Source organism: Benincasa hispida, unplaced genomic scaffold, assembly GCF_027475165.1.
Source record: "Benincasa hispida cultivar pf3 unplaced genomic scaffold, pf3_genome.v1.1 HicScf1046, whole genome shotgun sequence".
NCBI lineage: Eukaryota > Viridiplantae > Streptophyta > Magnoliopsida > Cucurbitales > Cucurbitaceae > Benincasa > Benincasa hispida.
In genome coordinates, this window is record NW_028325352.1 from 1 (window position 1) to 24324 (window position 24324).

The following is a 24324-nucleotide window of genomic DNA, read 5'->3' on the forward strand; positions in this document are numbered from 1 at the left end:
TTAGTATAAATCATATTTATATTAAATCCTCCAATTAATGTATCTAATACATCAAATCAATTACATCATATATAATCAAATTCCCTCTTGTTAATTTGAAGACTTCAAACTAACCCAAAAACTGATTCTCAACATGGATCCATTGAGCTACCAAGGGGTCCTTATGAACCTACAGCCTAAAGCTCCAACGGTACGTGAATAACTGATTAAACTCTTTAATCACGATATCCACCATTCGTTAACTGTCGGACAATCCACTAAAGATCGATAGCTGCACTCTTTGCATTACATATATATTTCTGTGTCCATCGGATATAACCAATCAATAGTACGATGACCCTTCACAAATCGCTCGTAAGTACAGTTTGGCCAATTTACCATTTGCCCCTGTAATTACATCTAACTCCTTAAGTACCACTAATTCCTCTAATGAACAATATGTCATAGTCCCACTATGTGTAAACCCTTCTCGAGCCAAGAGAAAGTGTGACGCCACATTGTTCAAACCCCGAAATCAGCCCTTTAAGGGAGCAATTTATCTACTTACCCCTGCTTCGGAGAAGGAGTGAATTCCGTCTTGTGTAGCTAAGTTCCTAACTCCCGAATCAGACGAATCCTCAAAGTGATAAGTTTTACTCGATGATTTGACCACTTACACCCATGTAAATCAAAGAACTGCCCTCATAGGCAGAAGTTCACAATTTACTCAGAATTAAATTCCTAACTCACGAATCAGACGAATCCCCAAAGTGATAAGTTTTACTCGATGATTTGACCACTTACACCCATGCAAATCAAAGAACTGCCCTCATAGGCAGAAGTTCACAAATTACTCAGAATTAAGGTCGTGTTACCTATGGTCATCCTAGTGAAATGAAAGTCTCTGTCATGAACGATGTTATATAACGAGACTAAACACTTCGTGGCTCGATTTTATACAAACTCCTTTGTATAAAGTATCCTTTCTTGCATGTCTAATGCATGAATGGTCAAGATCATACCATTTGTAGCACTTTACAACATTTGTAACATCTACAAAGTGGGTCACACTTGTAGCATCACAGGATAAGGTTTTCCTCCTTTATCTATAAACTACAGACGATTTAGGATATCACTTAATGCATGATCCACTTGTATGTCTCCACATACATGCTTAAGTTACAACGACAATTAGAAATCTTAATTTATTGGTTTGTGGTTAATGCAACTAAAACACCTCATAATTCATAGACAGAAGTAAATAAAATATCTCATATTATAACATCACAAAGAATTTGTTCATACAAGTGTTTACAAACTACAGGATCTGAGATTTAGGACATCAATTCCAACACAAACATCTCCTAGCAGTAACTACAACATATATTTTGAGAACATCTTCATTATTTAGAAAACAGAAAAGAGTAAAATAGTCTAAGGAAACAATGCTCTAACGGAATCAAGAACCTGCAAGAAAATGACTGAAATTACAGATCAGATCATGTATTCAAACAAAGCATATTCATTTTTTAATAAAATACAAGTTCAAATGACTAGAAAGTATTTTGAGTTTAGAAAATAATTAATATGTGATTTAAACCTTCAAAACATAGCAATTGTGAGAAATCAGACTTACATTTACATTTAGAAACAGTAGCAGCAAAAACTTTGCAATGATATTCTTCAAGGAGAGAAATTACTCCACCATCAGCACATTAACATAATTGTGAGGAATTTTTATATGAGCAAATACAAAAAGCAAAAATATCAAAATTGATTCATGATATCAAAGAAGAGTAAGGTATGTGCATGTAAAGTTTTGTTGCACTTCACTTGTAAAACACCAAAGAGAAAAACAAGGAGACTGATAAAAGGGGTAAAAGCTTCTACTAGCAGCAAGTTCCCAAAAGGCAACCTATAGAAACTAACTTAAATAACCAAACATAAAGAACCATCTATGGCAAACAACAAAGAAAAATTAAAATAGCTGACTCCTGAATTGGCAGAATAACCTACAATTGAAAGGAAATGTTTGATGAAAAGCTTTTCTAGTTGCATCCAAAAGAAAAAAACAGCGGATTGCTTGTTAAATTTCAAATCATAGAAAATTGGGCAATATATTTATTGATGATATGAATAAGCTAGTCACCAAATACCTTCAGCCATTGTCCACAATAATAAAATCACATTTTAAACTGGAATAAAATGACTATGATTATTCAAAATAAAATCACATTTTAACATAATAACAAAATACATAACTTTGACAAAAAGTTCAATGCAACTAACTTTAGAATGAAAAAGAATATGTGTGCATGTAATATCCATAAATGAAAATAAGGAACAAATGGTAATTTTCTAATTTCTATCCACTTGAGAACACTGTCTTCAAATATGAAAGCATACTTCTCAAGCTAATCAGATATGTTAGTATTTCTATCTCAGGCTTTGTTTTGCATTTGCAGAGAGAATCAAAGAGTACCAATTTTGAAACATTGGAATTTAATTTCACAAAAGCTTCAAACCTTTATCAAATTTTGTTCACCTTCCATAACACCAAAGTTTTGGAAAACAGAAAAGAGTAAAATAGTCTAAGGAAACAATGCTCTAACGGAATCAAGAACCTGCAAGAAAATGACTGAAATTACAGATCAGATCATGTATTCAAACAAAGCATATTCATTTTTTAATAAAATACAAGTTCAAATGACTAGAAAGTATTTTGAGTTTAGAAAATAATTAATATGTGATTTAAACCTTCAAAACATAGCAATTGTGAGAAATCAGACTTACATTTACATTTAGAAACAGTAGCAGCAAAAACTTTGCAATGATATTCTTCAAGGAGAGAAATTACTCCACCATCAGCACATTAACATAATTGTGAGGAATTTTTATATGAGCAAATACAAAAAGCAAAAATATCAAAATTGATTCATGATATCAAAGAAGAGTAAGGTATGTGCATGTAAAGTTTTGTTGCACTTCACTTGTAAAACACCAAAGAGAAAAACAAGGAGACTGATAAAAGGGGTAAAAGCTTCTACTAGCAGCAAGTTCCCAAAAGGCAACCTATAGAAACTAACTTAAATAACCAAACATAAAGAACCATCTATGGCAAACAACAAAGAAAAATTAAAATAGCTGACTCCTGAATTGGCAGAATAACCTACAATTGAAAGGAAATGTTTGATGAAAAGCTTTTCTAGTTGCATCCAAAAGAAAAAAACAGCGGATTGCTTGTTAAATTTCAAATCATAGAAAATTGGGCAATATATTTATTGATGATATGAATAAGCTAGTCACCAAATACCTTCAGCCATTGTCCACAATAATAAAATCACATTTTAAACTGGAATAAAATGACTATGATTATTCAAAATAAAATCACATTTTAACATAATAACAAAATACATAACTTTGACAAAAAGTTCAATGCAACTAACTTTAGAATGAAAAAGAATATGTGTGCATGTAATATCCATAAATGAAAATAAGGAACAAATGGTAATTTTCTAATTTCTATCCACTTGAGAACACTGTCTTCAAATATGAAAGCATACTTCTCAAGCTAATCAGATATGTTAGTATTTCTATCTCAGGCTTTGTTTTGCATTTGCAGAGAGAATCAAAGAGTACCAATTTTGAAACATTGGAATTTAATTTCACAAAAGCTTCAAACCTTTATCAAATTTTGTTCACCTTCCATAACACCAAAGTTTTGGAAATTTCTTTAACTTCATACTCACAAAACTTATTTAAACTTGATTACTCATTTTTGTCTCATACAAAACATTACTTGGAAATGGAACTTTTTTTTTTAAAAGGAAACAATTCATTGGAGATCAACAGATTATTCCAGAGGCACTTGGTGTTACTCATTTTTTATTACATTTTTTTTTTTTTAATTTGAAGGGGGTGAAGAAGAACTATCAAGCAACTAGATACCAAAAAAATAGATATACAAGAGGGAAGGATATGGAACTATAGCCTTCATAAAGTCTATAAGAGTTTAGAAAAAAGAAAACAAAACCCTCCCTAAATACAGAGAAATTGGGGATACAAAATGAACCAATAACAATATAGGAAAGAAATAAAAAACCAATTATTAACCTTATTTACCAGTTAAGTAGAGATGTATTGGGGAAGAACCAATCTTATTGTAGCCTTCCAGACTTGCTCAAAACTTATCTGAAAATAAAAGGTTTTCTAGGAAAATTTTAAATTGAATAGAATATTAGACTCGATGGGCCTCGATTCGGAACTCTCCGCTTAACAATGGATGAAAAGTGAAAAATACACAAACTTCTCCCTTAGGGTTGAGCACAGAAACAATGGGTTGAGAAAAAAAGGCCTTCGATCAACACATGCAATACTCGAACTTCAACACTACCAAAATCGAGAACCCTAAAAAGTTAAAAAGAAAATGGAAAATATCGATAGATAGAAGTAATGAAATAGGAACACAACAAGATTTGATTTTGAAAAAATAAATAGCATAGAAAATAAGAAACCTTGAAGTAGAGGATCAATCTAGAGAGGTTGGAATTGGGAGACGTGAAAACCTTCGTTGAAAGCCACAGAGTGGGTATGGATAACAAAGTGAGAAGAAGAGAACGGGGATTCAAGAGAGAGGGTATGGAATAGAAGAGTGGGCATTCAAGATAAGAGAGAGAATAGTGAAGGCGTATGAAAAGGAAAGTGGAGGGGTGAAGTGTATCTTTTTTTTTTCTTTCTTTTGTTTTTTTTTTTTTCACCCGGAGAAAGAAGTGAAATGTAAGTCTCTGTTATCAACGGTGTTATATAAAGAGACTAATAATTTCGTGGTCTGTTCTTATACAAAATCTTTGTATAGGATACCCCGCTCTCATGTCTCCACATGAATGATCATTTATAGCACTTTACAACATTTGTAACACCTACAAAGCAGGCATATCTGTAGTGTCACCAGGATAAGGTACCCAACCTTACTCATCTACTACAGACCATTTAGGTTATTATTTAAACAAGATCCACATGTATGTCTCTACATACTTGTTTAAATTTACATAAAATAACCTTGTATCTTAGTTTATTGGATTGAGTATATGCTTATAAAATAACACTTATTTTATTAATAACAATATGTTTATACAGAGTTTACAAACTACGAGATTACAAGGAGATTTATGACACCATTCCCAACAAAAAAATGGTTGGTTTCTCAATTCCAAGTGAAAGATTTGGGTGAAGTACAGTTTTTTCTAGGGATCTAGATCATTAGAAATCGTAAGAATAAACCTTAGCATTGTCTCAGACATCGTACATCGACAAAATACTTGTTAGCTATTCGATGCAGAATTTCAAGAAGGGTTTTTTACCTTTCAGGCATGGAATAATTTGTCTAAGGAATAGTGTCCTAAGACACCTCAAGAGGTTAAAGAGATGAGACAGATTCCATATACATCTGTAGTAGGTAGCCTCATGCATGTCATGTTGTGCACTAGGCCAGATATTTGCTATGCAGTGGAAATAGTTAGTAGATATCAATCCAATCCAGTATTTGATCACTAAACAATGATTAAAATTATTCTCAAATATCTTAGGAGAATGAGAAATTATATGCTTGTATGGTGCTAAGGATTTGATCCTTATAGGATACATGGACTCTAATTTTCAAATTAATAAGGATTCTATGAAATCCACATCAAGATCAGTGTTCACTCTTAATAGAGGGGCTAAGTATGGTGTAGCGTCAAACAAGGTTGTATTGTTGACTCTACCATGGAGGTAGAATATGTAGCTGCTTGTGAAACTGCAAAAGAAGTTGTTTGACTTATAAAGTTTTTGACAGACTTGGAAGTGGTTCCAAATATGTCAATGTCGATCACTCTATCCTATGATAATAGTGGTGTTGTGGCAAACTCCAAGGAGCCTCGGAGTCACAAAAGAGGAAAACGTATCGACCACAAATATCATCTCATATGAGAGATTGTGCAATGGAGAAGACATGATCATAAAGAAGATTGCTTCAGAGCACCTGGAGAGTGTTGCTAATCCATTTTTTTAAGGTCACTTGGAGAGTCTGAGTCTACGGAATATGAGTCATCTTGTATAGGACATGTGGGAGTATTATGGAGTATAGAGTATAAACTAGTTTATTGTATTGTGCTTTATTTTGTATGTACTACACACCCTACTCACTTTAGAACAAGTGGGAGTTTGTTGAATTTAGTGTCCTAAATCTTGTGGATTTGTATTTTGTAATTTGTAAGTATTAATTATTTATTTAATAAAATAAGAAGTATTTTATTAAATATTTAGAATGTATTAACTCAATCCAATAAAATAAGATCCATGGTTATTTTATGTAGCTTAAACAATATGTGGTAGACATATAAGTGAATCATGTTCAAGTAATAACCTAAAAGGTCTGTAATATATAGATAAGATTGAGTGCCTTATCCTTGTGATACTATAGATACGATCCACTTTGTAAATATTACAAGAGTTGTAAATATTAAAAACTATTTGATCTAAATCGTTCATATGGAGACATATGAGTAGGGGTATCCTGTACAAAGAGTTTGTATAAGATCAGACCACGAGATGTGTTGTTCTCTCTTTATAACTCCATTAATTGGAGAGACTAACATTTCATAGGATGGCCATACGTAACTCAATCTCAATACTGAGTGGGTTATGAACTTCTGTCTATGAAGGCGGTCATTTGATTTATATGGGTGAGAATGGTCCCTGTCATCGACTCAATAAACCTACCATTTTAGAGATTTGTCCAAGTAGAGAGTTGAGAACATAACTCCACAAGATGGAATTCACTCTTTCAAACTTTTAGGGAAAGTAGATGAATTTCTCTCTTAAGTGCTGACTTCGGGTCTTGAATAAAGGGTCCCTCCCTCTCATTGGCTTGAGATTGATGGTAGGACTATAAACAGGTTGTTCATTAGAGAATCAGTGGGACTTAAGGAGAAAGATGTAATTATAGGGGTAAAATGGTAATTTTGACCCGACTGTAACTACGAACAACTCGTGAAGGATCGACTTATTGATGTCTGGTTATATCCATGGACACATAAATATATCTACAGTGCGAAGAGTGCAGCTGTGGGTGTTTAGTGGAACGACACACAGTTATGAATGTTAATTAAGTTAATTAAAGAGTTTAATTAATTTAATTTCAAATCATTTGAACTTCTAATCTATAGATCCATAGGGTCCTCATACTAGTTCACGAAACAAGAATCAATTAATTTTTAGAATAATTTGAATTGTTCATATTATTTTAGAAAATTTTATATTAGTAAAGATTAATATAAAGTATAATGTATAATGATACATTATAGTATATAGTTAATTATAAATATGATTTATAGTTAAAACTATATAATATGTGAGAATGATATTTGAATAAGATTCAAATATTAAATTAATATGAATTGGATTCATATTAAAACTATATAATAAAATTTAATGTGAATTGGATTCATATTAAATACTTTAGGTTAAGAGAGAGATATGCATTTTTATATGGTTTAAATGCATTATTAATAAATATGAAAATTTTATATTAATTAATTAATTAATATTTATTTAATTATTTACTATATATTAAATATGATGTAATATATATTGATTAATTAAGTAATAAATTAATCAAAAATAAAATAACTCCCTTACGGTTATGTAGGGGAGTGGAGAGTGTGGTGAGTGGTTACTTTCCCCTCACTTTGGTTTCTGCGTGAAATACAGAAACGTAGAAACACAAATGAGTGTATGTTGTGGTGATCTCTTTACTCTCTCTAAAAATCTCACCGTGAAAACAAATCTCCTCCAAAAACTTTTCTTCAATTTCCTGCCTATTGGATCCCACCATCCTTGATCCTTCTTGAGAATAGTCGGGTAACCTTGTGGTGGTGTCTTTCCGTTCATGACCTCGGAGGATCATGCAGAAGAATTTCATGAAAGTTCTTGAAAAAATTGGTTTTCAAAGGTATTTCTCCTAAATTCCCTTAATTGAATGCTTAGCCTTAATGTTTCTGTAAATCAGTTTTGTGATTTTCGCAATCCCAATTCAAAGACACAGTGTTAAATTGCTTCCGCATTGAGATTCAATCCCTTCAATTGCATAGAGCGAAATGGTAATTTCATATGCATGCAATGAATGGAGTGACTTAAATCTTAATCTACGTAACATGATATCGGTAGATCAATAAGTGTAGCAGGAATGTGGTTATAAGAAAATTAAAAAAAATCAACATTCGAACCGATCAAATAAACACAAATCGATAAAACCATCAGTATTGTTATCATTATCAAGTACACAATAAGAACTGATAGATCAGTAAGACTATCATATGGGGTTATAGAATTGTTAGAATGTCCTCATTTGCTACCTATGGATGCATCCGTAAATCCGTATCTCCGAATTTCCAAGGGTAAAAGATGGAAATTCAACAAAAACTATTCTTACAAAATGTGTGAGTCCCACTACATAATCAAACACATTAGATTGAGGACCTTCCAAATCTCAATCAGTTTATAAGATTTGATTATGGATGGTACAGTGGAGCTCATGTTTAATTACAATTACAGATGGACGTTTAGACAAAAACTAAAGTAATCAGATGGAGTCCACTAACCAAAATGAGATTGATTTATACCCATTCCCCAAGGGAAATGTGACCTTAATTTAAAGATATTCTAAATTTAGGATTTGGGTGAGAGGTCACTTTAAACTCTCCTTCTTCGACCATTAATCGCTTCTTGGTAAGGATACTATGTTCGAATATAACATCTCAAGTTTTCAGTAATGTTAATTTAAGCATCTTAAATTGATTGGATTTATAGTTCTTTAATTTTAATTTTGATGCCAAATTAGAGAAGATAGTTAATTTAAATTGAGTTGATAAGAGAAATTTATATTTAAGTCAAAGGAGGGGAATTGGAGTTTGAAAAGTCGAAGAGTGGGTGTCACAAACCTCTCTCCGCCAATCAAATAAAATTTATAAATCACTGAACAAACTACATATACTAATAGTAGTACAAGCAGCAAGTCTAGGGTCAAACCACAAGGAAGTGTAGAAGATTAGTTTCTCAAAGCTCATTTTTAGTTAAAGTGGTAAAATTGAGGGGGTTAGTGTGGATTGAATAAGACAAATTGCATAAAAGTAAAGTGCAGGAAAATAAAGATAAAAATGTAATTAAAGGAAACGACCTAGGTTAAGGGAATTGGAATTGTTCAATGTAATTTGATCATCGAATGCTTAATGTAATTTTAGTTTCTTAACTATGCCTAGCCCAATTGATTGGACATCCAACCAATGGTCATAATTACCTAATTAGCTAAACATGCTCAAATGAATCCATATTAAACATGATTAACCAGCCACAAAGTTCTAGGGCTTATGCTAGGAATATTTAATTTCCATCGTCTAATTAAACACTCACTATGGTTTTCTCTAGGTTGATAGGAATAGAACAACTCGTTTTAGACAACAAATTGCAAGCCTACTAACCTATCGCTTCTTATGGACAATTTTATGTCACATATTGCTAGATAATCCTAAGCATGCAATTATATCAATCAAGAGATGATATAATTGATTAAGCAAGATAAACAGAGACAATCCCATAGCTAAGATATGAAAATTGCAATTAAATAATACTCCCAAAATTACATTATTCCAAAATCCCCTAAACTAAAAAATTATTAGAACTTGCCTTCCTATGGGGATGGAGAAGACAAATTCCAGCATCTTTCCATTAATTACATGAGAAGAGTGAAGAAAATAGAGAAAAATACAAGTGGAAGAGAGAAAAGTGGAAGAAATCGACTGGAGGCCAAATTGGGGGTTGATTTTCCTGCCCTAAAATGAAGAATTCTTTATATATTAGTTGCGAAGGCGCTGCAGCGCTATTGTGCACGTGTGTTCATCAAAGTACGTAGCACCACGACGCTGCACCAAAATCTGGTGCTTCTAGAAAAAGCGTGTGGCATTGAGCGCTGTGCCTTTAGGGCATTTTCGTCATTTTGCCTCATTTGAAGCCGGAATAGCATTTTTAGCTCCTAATTGCTTCAAATTAATCCTGAATAGTCTATAACGATTAATTATACCTCTTAGTTGTCTGAAATCCAAAAAAATACTAAATAAACACATTAAAACATAGACATGACTTAGAATTAAAAAGAGAAAGATGACTCATTTTTAGTGTTGTCTGAGTTTATTCTTGATTTTCAAGTTTAAGTAGAATATGGATGCACAATTTAATTAGATTTTGGATTTTCTAATTTGAATATGGATGCTTAATTTAATTAGATTATGGAATTTCTAGTAAATTAAAATGTAGAGTTCCTAATTAGATTATAGCATATTCAAAAAGTAAATCTAATTTATCTATTACTCTAATTATAAATTTTCTAATTAATTAAATATGGATTTTCTAATTAGAGAAAATGTCTTATTCAAAACAAAATCTAATCTATCTACTATTTTAATTATTGATTTTCTAATTAATTAAAAAATAAATTTCCTAATGAGATAAACTATCATATTAAAAAAGGAAAACTAATATATTTACTACTTCAGTTATAGAATCCCAAATAATTTAGGATTAGGATTATTCTTCTCTATAAATACAACTACCCACTTCATTTCAAACTATGCACTTCATTTCAAAGGGAGGTTTATTAAAGTGAAAAGTCCCTTGTTACTTTCACATATTTTTTAGCCATCTAGTTCTTCATTTCGCAGTGAAGAAGTTTCTCTTAGAAACTCATAACGATATTTAGTTGTTTGAGAAAGACAACTTCTATTTTTTTCAACAAGTATTCCTAGAAGTTAGACATGACAAGTTATATGAATAAAGTAGTGGAGTGACTCGCAGTTAATGAAGGTTGACTTACTATTGATAATTATATTCGTGAATGTTGACTTACTAATGATAATTATATCCGTGAACACAAAAACATATCTACAACGTGAAGAGTGTAACTGTGGGTCTTTAGTGGTGTAACTCGAATGTTGACTAATTTAATTAAAGAATTTAATTAATTAATCTCGTATCATTGAAACTTTTAATCTGTAGGTCTATTAGGTCTCTTTGCTAGCTCACTAAGGATAAAACAAGTATCATTTAATTTTTTATTAATTTAAATTATTCAAATTAAATGAGGAAATATAAATTAACTGTATGAGATACAATATATGGATACATTATCATACAAAGTTAATTTTGAATGAGAATCAAAATTAACTTTATTATATAAGAGAGATAAATATTTGAATAGGATTCAAATATTAATTATATGAATGAGATTTTTATAAAGTTATAGGTTAAATTATGTGAATGAGATTAGTATTAAAACTATAGGTTATGAGAGAGAATAATATTTGAATATGATTCAAATATAATTAAATATATTATATTTAATTGTTAATTAATTAATATCACTTATTTAATTATATATAAATAAAAGATAACTCCTATTGGGGTTATCTATCCTGGAATGGAAGGAAGTTATAACTTCTCCAATTAATTTCTTCTTCTCTCATAGTTGAGAAGTGTGCAGAGAAGTTGAGTAATAGGTTTTGAAAAGAGCTATGTTCTAAATGTTAAATCGCTCGATTTTATGTTATTCGTTTGCTTTAAATGTAAATTTTATAGGTAAAATAATCCTTGGAGTATTTTGGAGTCATTACAAGAAATTTGGAATAAAAAGGAGCAAAAAGGACCAAGAAATCAACATAATTGAAGAAAGTTAAAATATTTACTAAAATGCTATTGGACGCAACATCACAACCCTCCAACCAGTGTTGAGCAACGCTGAAAGGCAGTAGCATGCTCAATTCAGCCATACAGGGTAGCGTCGAAACGCTACCTAACAACGTCGCAATACTACGGATATTGATGAAAAAATAAAAATCCATGCTTGCGTGCCTTTACACAAGTGAGCGTCGAGCCAGCATCACTCCAGGGTCACAACACTGCGACCAGCCATTAAAATCCAGTTTTTCATGAAATTCATTTTAGAACGAAGGAGAGACCATTTTTTAGGATTCAAAGATCAGTTTTTACGATTTGGAGAGAAATTTCTGTAATTTCTTCAATTCTTGTATCATTTCTTAAAGATTCAATGGATTTCTTCAAGAATCTACCACTTCATTGCTAGGTAATCTTCTTTCTTGGAGAATTTGTTAGGTTAGTAAAGTCTTGAGGCTTTTTCTTGTATTTTCATCTTGTGTAATTGATTGTTCTTGAATGTTCTTGATTTTAATTTCAATATAATCTGTTAGAAATGAGTTGACACCTCAAATTTGTTAGATTTTTGTATGTAAAAGTACATGGCTCTATAGCATAATTGTAATGAAGTTTCAAGAATTAGAAATCTTGAATAAAAATTTAGATTTTTTCCTATTTTCTTGAAAGCATGACTAGTTTAGAATATTCAAATAAATCATTCTTGAATTTCCTCTATAGTATTTCAAGCATGTCATAGCCTAGAAAACCGTAGAATTAATGCAATTTAGGAATTTGATGTGGAATGTCTTTTTGAAGCATTTTAGTACTAAATTAGGGTTAATTAACAGTTTTAGGTCAATTAACTAATTGGGACATCAGGGCATGTCTCTAATGGGTTATGGAACAATCAAATTGCAAGAATTCTTTTATGCTCAAGATCTTTTACATTGAAATCTTAGCAAGAATTCTTTTATGCTCTCTACTATTAGTTTCTTACAAAATTCGTATAATACTAGTTTTAGTTTTACTTTGTTTCTAAAAATTCAACTCCCTCCCCCAAATTGGAATTTAAGAGTCAAGTTTGCTAGTTAAAAGAGGTTCCCTGAGGATCGACCTCGTGCTTCCACTATTACTACGTGTTAGGATTAGTAGTTATACGTGTTCTACAAATTTTATTTGTTTAGGGCTAAGCTTGAAACTAACGACATCATTTTTGGGCCGAACATTGAGGTTAAGATATTATTTGTAAGATCTCCCTTAATTGGCATTCACACAAAAGCTCTCTCTAAAAAGTATTTTATAGAAAAAATTCCTTTTGTAAAAATTGTTCTTCCCTCTTCAAAAGCTTGGATCCCACCATCCGGTACTTGCAAGGGAATAATAAGGTATTACTAGTGGTTGTGACCGCTTAGTTGGTTCTTGATCGAGGAAGAGGTTCGAAGTTTGTGAGAGTTCATATGGGAAGGATTTTCGTTGAAGACAGTCTTCAAGGGTAAGCCTTTAAGTTGTTTATCCTATACTTTTTATGTTTTTTTCTCTTTTTTTCTTGATTTTCCAAAATTGAATTCAATGGCACCAGCATTCGTATGTTTCCGCATTGGAATTTGATTCGTTCAATTGGTATCAGAGCCAAAATGTGTCATTTTTTTCGTTTTGGAATCGAAAAATAGAGAAAGATGGGTTGTTCTCTGTATTATGAATGTTGGATTTTCCAAAATAGATAATTTTGAATTTGACATCTTAGATTGCTGCTTTTTATGAGATCAATTGTAAGGACCTCGTGTTTTGGGCATTTAAATTTAGTAATCGAGTATGTAAGTCCATGTCGTGAGTTTTGCTAAGAGTTGCTGAGGAAGGAGATTAAGAACAGAGTAGATCAAGTGACGACAGAGCAGAATTTGGCATTCTATGTCGCAGCACCAAGCAAAACATTACGGTGCTTTGCGTAGCGTTGCACATTAGAAGCACTAGTGCCTTTCTGCTAGGCAATAGTGCCACGATGCTATCGCTAAGTGCAGTGGTGCACCGTGCTGCGTTGCGAAAAGCTTTGGCCAAAGGTGCAAGGCGTCGTGATGCTCCAAGCGGTTGCACGCGTGTTCTAGTACCTCCAGGATGTGGGTTTGAGCCTAGTGGGATAGTTCCAACAATTTATTTTCTTTTGTTATATTTTTATTTTTTTATTAAGTAATTTTTATATATGATTATAATAATTTAATTAATTTTTAGGGGTTGCAAGTTCGGTCTATTTTGCTATTTAGTTTAAGTTATGCATGTAATGTATGATTAAATTAAAATATATTGCATAATGTATGCCACATAGTTTAAAATCTCACCTTAGGATAAACATGTTCATTCATTATATTTAATATAAATGTTATATTATATGGTTGCATGATTTAATAAGCACGTTGAAGAAATCGAATCCCACAATGGAAGCAAATGATCATTGTGCTTTGATTTTGTTTTAAAATTACAACACTAAAAAGAAGAAACATACATCAACATGTAGTATGTTAAGCATGAAATTTGAGGGAAGAAGAAACATATTGAAGGAGAAATTTTAGACCAACCACAAATTGTCACATCATTTACTAAATTAATGATGAAATTCCAAAATATTAAATTTGGGACCAATTAGGAGTTGACATGTGCCCCAAATTGTGCCACGTGGTTTCATCGTGACCGTTGAATTAGATAAAATTAACTTGGTCCAATTTAATATTATTATTACTTGGGTTAAAGTCCCTAAACGCAAAAATAGGTTGAATTTGACCTAGATGTCAAATCAAACCCAAATCAACTAATTGGGCCCAAGAGCCATACTCATGGATCAACTAAACTCAAATCCAACTTATTGGTCCCAAGAGCCAGATCTATGGGTCAACCAAGCCTAAGTCCATGAAGCCCAGTTGAGAACTCTATAAATAGAGAAGCTCTCGGGATCAACAATTCTACATTCCAAAGAGCCCATAGAGAATTCACCAACAAGTAGAAGACTCTTAAGACTTCTGAAGCTCCTCTTGAAGACAAAAAAACTCTTCCAAGACTTCTACTTTTAAGAACGTCCAGTGCTTTTCTTCTTCAAGTCAAGCACATTCATTCAACCAAGAGAGAATTAGAGGATCAAATGTTAGAGATTGAACCACATCGCATCAACATCAACACCAGCATAAGTTCAAATCCATGAATTAAGTTTCTCTGGAAACCTCGCGCGAACACATACCTTTGGAGAACCATTCTTCAAAATTCTCTAGGTCTTCACAATTCCTCAACGAATCGATCTTTCATGAATAGTATGAAGATGCCACTATCGAATCTTTCCTGCTATTCTGTTGGTAAGGACCAGTTCATGGGAACCAACTTTTTGAAAGAGTAAATGGAATTTGTGGTTTTTGGAGAGCTTTCCAGTATAGATCTCTCTCTGTGAAAAACTTGAGAGATTTCTAAAAGGAGAGAATGAACTACTCAAGGAGAAAATAACTTCTCCCATTTCTACATCAAGTGTATATCAACTCCCACTTCACCCACTTCATATTTAATTAGTTAAATGAAATCAATTTAATTATATTTAATAACTTATCCCCTTCTTTAACGTGTAATGGGAATAACTCTCACTTCACCCACTTCTTATTTAATTAAATTAAATTAAATAATTTAGTTTAATTTTAATTAATTATTAGTTATTGATTCCCTATCAATTATTAAATATCTTGAACCCCTGATGGGTGATGTATTTACTGCATGATTTGTTGATTGTAGACAAATTTCCAACATTAAGGGAGGAATTAAGAGATTGGAAAAAGAAGTTACATGGAATGCATTGTTATTGTCTCATTTAGATCCTCATACAGATCAATGTGAACTTGAAGTTCAGAAAATAATTCATTTACAAAATATAGCAAAGCAAGTATCAGATGTATTTATAGATGCAAAGAAAGTAACTAAGTCATATATACCAGCTGCAAATGTTCCATAAAAAATTAATATCCCAACACAACAAGTTGTCATTAATGAATCTAGAACACGCCAGAAGAGGGTAGACCAGTGGGGTCCAAATATAAAAATCCTTGAAAACGAAAAATAATTGATAATGAAAAAGACTTGGTTGAGGATGTAAATACTCATAAAAAAAATCCTCAACATGACTAGTGAGGAAGGTAAAATACCTAAAGATAATAATGAGATTTCAATAAACTATGTCATGTCAGGAAAAAGATGGAATCGAACTATTGTAATTATTGACAACATTTTTGCATATAATGTTGCTCTTGATATTATATCTGAAAATGAAGATCCTGAACCAAAGTCTATTGAAGAATGTCGACATAGAAAAGATTGGCTTCAGCGGAAAGAATTAATCGAGACAAAATTAAACTCACTTTCAAAACGTCAGGTTTTTGGACCAGTAGTCCGAACACCAGAAGATGTTAAACCTATGGGTATTTGTGAGGAAAAGAAATGAAAATAATGAGATCACAAGATATAAAGCAAGACTAGTTGCATATGGTTTTTCATAAAGACCTGGTATTGATTTTGAGGAGACATATTCTACGACGGTGGATGCAATTATATTAAGATATTTAATTGGTTTGACTGTGTATAAAAATGTGGATATGCATCTTATGGATGTAATCACAACATATTTAAATGGACCTCTTGATAATGATATTTATATAAGAATCCCAGAAGGACTTAAGGTACTTGAAACATGTACATCAAATTTCCAGAAATGGTATTCAATAAAGTTATAGAGACTATATGAATTGAAACAATTAGGACGGATGGGGTACAATCGTTTCAGTGGATATTTATTGAAAGAAGGATATCAAAATAATTCAATATATCTGTGTGTTTTTATAAAGACATCATAATTCAGATTTTCTTTTATAAATGTATATGTTGATGACTTGAATATAATTAGAACTCTTGAAGGGCTTTTAAAGGCAATAAAATATCTTAAGAAAGAATTGGAGATGAAAGAACTTGGAAAAAGAATTGCCTTGGTTTACAAATTGAGCATTTAACAGATGAAATATTTATTCATCAATCAACGTATACATAAATTTTTTTGGAAAGGTTTTATATTGACAAAGCACATCCATTAAATATTCCAATGGAAGTCCATTCATTGGATATAAAGAAAGATATATTTCGACCTCGAGAAGATAATGAAGAACTTCTTCGTCCTGAAATACCATATCTTAGTGCAATTACTGCACTTATGTATCTTGCTAATAATACAAGACCAGATATTGCATTTTCAGTAAATTTCTTAGCAAGATATAATTCTTTTCCAATAAGAAGACATTGGAACAAGATAAAGCATATACTTGGTTATCTCCGAGTAACCATCGATATGGGTTTCTTTATTCAAATAAATCAAATTTTGATCTAGTTAGTTATGCAGATTCTGGATATTTATCTAATCTACACAAAACTAGATCTCAAATAGGTTATCTATTCACATGTGGAGGAACTGCAATATCATGGCGATCGGTGAAACAGATCATAACGATTACTTCCTCAAATCATGTTGAAATTCTTGCAATTTATGAGGTTAGTCGAGAATGTGTATAGCTAAGGTCAATGACTCAGTACATTCGTGAAACGTGTAGCTTGTCTTCTAATAAAAATCTTCCAACAATATTATACAAAGACAACATGACTTGCATAGCCCAAATCAAATGATGATATATTAAAGGAGATAGATCAAGACATATTTCACTGAAGCTTTTCTAAACTTATGCTCTTCAATAAAATGACGACATCACTGTACAAAAAAATTGTTCGAAGGATAACCTGGCAGACTTATTTACAAAGGCATTACCAACCATAACTTTTGAAAAATTGGTGCATGACATTGGAATGCGTCGACTCAGAGATCTTAAATGATGTTTTCATGAGGGGAGTAAATGTATTGTATTCTTTTAGGAGTATATATTTTATGAAATTTGTACTATTTTTTCTTCCTTAGTGTTTTTTCTCATTGGGTTTTTCCTAGTAAGATTTTAATGAGACATATTTCATACATATATAGACATCTAAGGGGGAGTATTATGAATATTATAATAATAAATAGATGTCCATTGTTTAGTATCCCAAAAGTCATGTGTCACCCTTATATTGTCCTTGTGCTTTGAATTATTCATGCTTGGTGTCCATGTAAGTCCACATACTACTTGCCACTTTGTCTATAAATAATGGTATTTGATGGATCTTAAAATCATACATACATTGGTGAGAATTCCATTTCAAAATTCTACTAATTTCATATTATCCCATTCTATAATTTTAGTTATTTTATTTTATATATGTAATATTATTATATTATATTTTCTCCATATCCGTCTTCTTGTCGTGCTCCTCAATTTCACAACAGGAAATACTAGATTTTATTTAACATTTTCCATATGGTATAGTATTGGCGACCATTCCTCTTGCAGACACTGTCTCTAATAACCATTCATAATTTGACATGTCAACAGTATATTAATTTATTATTTATTTATTTCATGAACTACATGATTTTTAAATATTACTATTACATAATTCTTAAATATTAAATGGCAGATTTTCAAAAATAGACAAATAATGGAAACTATTTACACAAAATAGCAAAATTTTAATTTTCTTTGGTAGAAGCTGATAGAAGTCTATTAATGTTTGTCAGTGATAAAAACTGATAGAAGTCTATTACTGATAGCTAATAGAAGTATATCAATGTCTATCAATGTTTATCAATATTTTTCTTTTATTATTTCTATAAATAGTTTGACATTTTTTCTATGTGTGAAAATTTTCTATTTCTTTATCGTGGCAATCAATAGAGATAAAAGTTTCCTTACGACCGTATACAAAAAAAATTTCTCCTACTTTATGTTCTATTTTATTTTTTTATTAAAAAAAGTCACAAAGTTCAAAGTTCTTTTTATTACTATTGTTTAATTTCTTTTGAAATTTCAAAGTATCAAGTTTCAAAAAGATAAATTAAATAAATAGGTAATCAAAGTTTTAGTTATAATTTATTTATATACACCTCTTGTTAATTTCCATTTCCATGATGTTCCCTTATAGTCCAAAAAACATAGTCGTCATGGGTGATATCATATGATTATGGCCAAATCAAAGTTTAGTATTTGCTTTACTTCGTGAATAAGATAATTTCCTACCGCTAATGATGCTGTAATTAATTTCCCTTTCCATTTTTTCATAAAAAATATTCAAAAGAAAAAAAAATCCTTTTCCATTTTTGTCAAAAAAATGTTCGTACTATAATTAAGACTTTAGTTTAGAATTACTGCAACTGCTAAAACAATTAAAAAAAATTAAATGATAAGGTCCATTTCAAAACAATTTGTTTTTTTTCGAAAATAAGTTTAAAAACACTATTTTTACATATTGATTTCTTTGCTTCCTTCAACATCTACTTAAAATTATTAGTAAAATTTTTGACAAATAAATTACGAAAATTTAGATTTTGTAAGAATGAATAAACGGGCTTATAAAAGAAATATGCTATAAATATTCCAAAAGAAGGTATACTCACAGAAAAAGTTGTATTTTTAAATTTTAATCAATCATCAATCCAACCCAAAAGTTAAAATAGATAAGTAATGGAAAATTTTAATATTATATCAACAATCTAATTAGAATGTTTTTAAAATTCATGTCAAGCTGTGGAAACTAACAAAATATGGTTTTTAATAAATTTTTTTTTTGGAGCTTGGCTTTAAGAATTTAAATATTTACTTGATAAAAATTATGGTAGAAAAATTGTGAGAAAACAAATATAATTAAAAAAATAAATAGTTATTAAAACTCAGCCTAGATGAAAGTAAATTATTGTTTGATACATTCATTATCTGGAAAGAGAATAATACTGAATTATTGCGATGTAAGTATAATTACTAAAATAGATCTATATTTTTTTCTATAATCTTTCATTTATTAATGTTAAAAGATAATGACGTTAAAAAATTATGCTTTCAATTCAAATATATGTTTGATTTAACTTGAGCACAACTTAATTAAGACATTATATTATCGATTTAAACAAAGTAAAAATTTGAATCTTCAACTTCATAGGTTGTTATATTAAAAACAAAAAACTTTTGATTTGTTTATTATATATTATTTGTTAAAATGTTGGAAGAAACAACTTCTACAATAATCTTTATTAAAGAAAATTCATGGACAAAAATATATGTGATAGATAAGGTCAATCTTAAATAAATAAAAAAATATATATACCTTTTAAATTTTGATAGTAACATTTTTGTTTTAATTTTAATTTTTAAGAAATAAAATGTCTCAAAATTCTCCTCTTTGGTATGTCAACCTTATCGACATGTCGAGAGATATTACTCGAAATTTAACACCATAGTTATGTTAAGAAAGAATGAGTTTTACCTAATAATTTTTAAAATTGTATGAATTGAATTTAGTAATAGAGAAAAATAAAAGGCATATTGTGCACTTAAAAAATAACAAAATCCAAAAAAGATATGGCAGGAGTCAACCTATTTTATTAGGGGGGAAAAAAAAAAGAGGAGTGATACCTTTGAATGATATTAAAAAAGGTACATTTATGAAAAAATATATTTTAGAGCTTACAGCCTATCATTTCTTTCTAAATGATAAATGAACCATTTTTTTTAATGATATTAATTGGAAAAAATGTGCAGCATAGAAAAAGGAAAAGGGAAGAGAGTGGAAAGAATGGTTTAAAATAATATAAATTATTATTGTAATTATAAAAGATGACTTCACCTGATCATTTCAATATCCTTTTCTCAAGATTATAACTCTGGTTCTTTTCAAATTTAAAATATGAATGTGGATAGAAATATTGAGATATCAATATTTTAAAAATATTTATACAACTATTGACATCGATGAAAATTTTGAAAAAAAATTATGAAAATGGATGAAAATTGTCATAATTAGTTAATAGAACTTTGATTCTGACCTAATAAGATTAGAACATTTTAATCATCATTTCTATAAAATAAGATAATATTTAGATGTGAATCATAATGTTTGTATAAATGTCAATGCAAGAGCAAAAATTTTAAAAAGAAATGGATATATATATATATATATATTTCAATTTCTTTAAAAATAAATGTTTTGGATTGAAAATAAAGCTAAAAATTGAGAAAATTTGAAAACTAGAAATTTTGGCACAATGAAAAAACATCATTCTTCATTGGAAATGATATTGGCATATGAAATTATTCAATTGTCTATAATCAGAATCATAAAATTGAAAAAACTAGAATTGGGCTAACATAGCTAATTTCGACAAAAAAAAAAATCAAAATTTTCTCGAAATTTTGTTGAAATGGGGAAGATTTTTCCTACTTGAAATGGAAAATTCTACCATAATTATGTTGAATTGTAATACTTTTCTTTATTATCCTATTGTATGTATAAAATTATGTTGATTTTTTTCCAAGTAAACTCCCAATATACCATTAAAAAGTGCTTAAATGCATGTTTTGGAGTAATTTTAAAATTGTTAAAATAACTTTTGTCACTTTAAAGTTATTTTGAATATGCCTTTAATCATGCAAAATTAATTTAATAATTATTTCCACAAATAAATGAATTTGAAATAATTTTGAAAATGACAAAAATTATTTTGACAATTTAGAATCACTCTCAAATATGGTTCCTAAATTTGAAGGAATTACAAGACAATTTGAACTATAAACTTAGTGCCTGCTAACATATATAAATGCTAATTAAGTTATGTTCTCTTTGGCCGTGAATATTTTATTATTATTTTTTAAAATTTTTTTTGCAAATGAATGTATTAAAGAGTGATTTTACATTGATTCATTAATGACACCTTTCAAATTTCAAGAAAATCAATTTCATACCTAATTTTTGAAGAAAGAAAATTCCAAACCTACCATTTTAAGCTTTTCTTTTCTTCTTTTAACCAAATAAGATCATATATTATAATAAAAGTCGTGAAACATTGGAGACAAGGATAAAGTTTTGTAGATCACACTCACATCTAAAAGCTAGGCATGTAGAAAATTAGAAGTCCACGAAAGTGAGACAACAAAAAAGGCAACTGGTGAGCCGTCCTATTCTAATAAACAATTAGATATAAATTACAAAACCTTCATATGTCTAATAAATTATTTAATTCAAGGAGTTTCTCAATTATACATTTATGTCTAGATTTGTAATTCTACATGGTAGTGATGTATCCTAATAATTTTGTCAATCAATTCCAATTTCCCTACAAATAATCCCTCAAAGTAAGCCATTGACGACCACAATCAATATGACTTCTAAACAATCTCCTTCCCATGTCTTCCTAGTGTGTTATCCCGGCCAAGGACATATCAATCCCACTCTCAGACTAGCCAAGAAACTCGCCGCCGACGGCCTTCTCGTCACCATTTCCACGGCGGCGTTTTACGGTCAAACACTGCAGAAAGCCGGAGGTATCCGCGGCGGCGGCGACCAACCTACTTCCGTCGGTAATGGCTTCATCAGATTCGAATTTTTCGAAGATGGCCTCGGAGAGATTAATCTCAAGGACATAAACTTGGACCGCGTCGTCGCCCAGCTCGAGCTCTCCGGCCGGCCATCGCTTACCGATCTGATTAAGAACCAAACCGCCAAAAACCGCCCGGTTTCTTGCCTGATTTTAAACCCCTTTTTGCCATGGACTTACGAAGTTGCAGAGGAGCTTCAAATCCCCTGTGCCATTCTCTGGGTTCAATCTTGCGCTGTGTTCTCAATTTACTATCATTATTTCCACAATTTCTCCTCGTTTCCTTCTGAAATCGAACCCAAAGTCGATGTTCAGCTCCCGATTTTGCCGCTTTTGAAGAACGATGAAATCCCAAGCTTCTTGCATCCCAATAACATCTATGGTATTTTGGGAAAAACTCTGTCAACCCAAATTGGTAAATTATCAATACCCTTTTGTATTTTGATGGATACTTTCGAAGAACTCGAGAAGGAAATCATCAATTACATGTCGAAAACCATTCCAATAAAACCCATTGGCCCATTGTTCTTAAACTCCCAAAAGTTAGAAACAGAGATCTCTGTCGACTGCCTAAAACCAGAGGATTGTATGGAGTGGCTAAACTCGAAGCCCCCACAATCCGTCGTCTACGTTTCATTTGGAAGCATCGTTTACTTGAAACAAGAGCAAATCGATGAGATTGCTTATGGGCTTTGCAATTCAGGGTTCTCATTTTTATGGGTCCTGAAACCGCCGTCTGAATTTTTCGATCTAAAACGCCATATTTTGCCAGCAGAGGTTCTGGAAAAAACAGGGGAGAGAGGGAAAATAGTGCAATGGAGCTCACAAGAGCGGGTTTTATCACATGAATCTGTTGGGTGCTTTTTGACGCACTGTGGGTGGAATTCATCGGTGGAAGCCGTCGCCAACGGTGTTCCGGTGGTGGCGTTCCCGCATTGGGGGGATCAAGTGACGAACGCCAAGTTTCTGGTGGAGGATTATGGAGTTGGAGTGAGGCTGTCGCGTGGAGCAGAGGCAAGTGAGTTGATTACGAGGGATGAAATTGAGAGATGTTTGACGGAGGTGATGATCAGCGGCGGTGGAGAGAGGAAATTGAGGCAAAATGCTTTGAAATGGAAGAAGGCGGCAGCGGCGGCTGTGGTGGACGGCGGCTCCTCTGCCCGTAACTTCGAAGAATTTGTTGATGAGATTAGACAGAGATGTTCGAGAGGTGAGCTTTAGTAAAATGTCACACTAAACTCTTGTTTGTGTGATGAGATCATAAATCACATTGTACCAAATTGTCATAAAGTTGGTGGTCATAAATCACGAGATTTATTTATGTACTTTTAAAAGTGAGTTAATATCCTTTTCAGTTGGTGTGAAATAGAATTTTAAACTTTAAAGATACATTTTAACTGAAAATGATTTCAAATCTTAAGATTTTAAAAGGTCAAAATGATTTCCAATTCTTATTTACGTTTGGAACTAAATTCATTTGAAATAATTTTATTTTATTTTATTTTTATTGTTCTGATACTCACTAGAAATGAGAAGGAAAGGTCTCATTTACTCTTTTTGTCCTTATACATTATAATAATAAATTATTTTATTATGAACTATAAAACATTTTTTTATATACTATGAAAAAAAAAAAGAGTCTATTTTGCAATCATAGTATTAAATTTCTATCAATATATTCATATTTTCATTGATATTTTCATATTTCTATAGGTTCGATATTGGCATGAGAGATCAATTGATATTTCTATTATATCGTAATCTACGAACACATAAAATAAGCATCACAATGTCATTAATATAAATATTAGACATGTTCACTCATTTAAAATAATAGAATGTTTAATTATTAATTTAAATTTATTTTTTGAATTTTTTCTTTCTATAATTTTTCAAAAATATTCATCGAAATTGATATTTTATCAATATTTTCATCAAAATTTCTATAAAAAGTAGGATTTTGATATTTCTATCAACATTCCTATTTTAAACCTGACTGCAAGTTGTTTTTATTCCTTGAAAAAGCAACCTAAATTATGGTTTTCCATTAAAAAAATCCCAATATCAATTTTAAATCTCCTCGATATCTT

General features: G+C 30.9%; 1 long non-coding RNA gene and 1 pseudogene across 4 annotated transcripts; one reads left to right on the forward strand and one right to left on the reverse strand.

Moving 5' to 3' along the window:
* Nucleotides 1-1237: 1237 nt before the first annotated feature.
* LOC120078228 (uncharacterized) lies at nt 1238-4708 on the reverse strand. Of its 3 annotated transcripts, XR_016525689.1 has the most exons (3): nt 4494-4692; nt 1616-4386; nt 1238-1446 (listed from the first exon to the last, which is right to left on the reverse strand). It is a non-coding gene; the product is annotated as an uncharacterized LOC120078228 (long non-coding RNA). The 3 variants fall into 3 exon arrangements; XR_016525687.1 differs by having other exon boundaries at nt 1616-4708; XR_016525688.1 differs by having other exon boundaries at nt 1238-1460; nt 1616-4708.
* A 17122-nt stretch (nt 4709-21830) lies between these two features.
* On the forward strand, nt 21831-23600 carry LOC150031637 (gallate 1-beta-glucosyltransferase 84A24 pseudogene; annotated as a pseudogene). Its single transcript, XR_016525690.1, has one exon. The product of XR_016525690.1 is annotated as a gallate 1-beta-glucosyltransferase 84A24 pseudogene (transcript).
* Nucleotides 23601-24324: the final 724 nt, after the last annotated feature.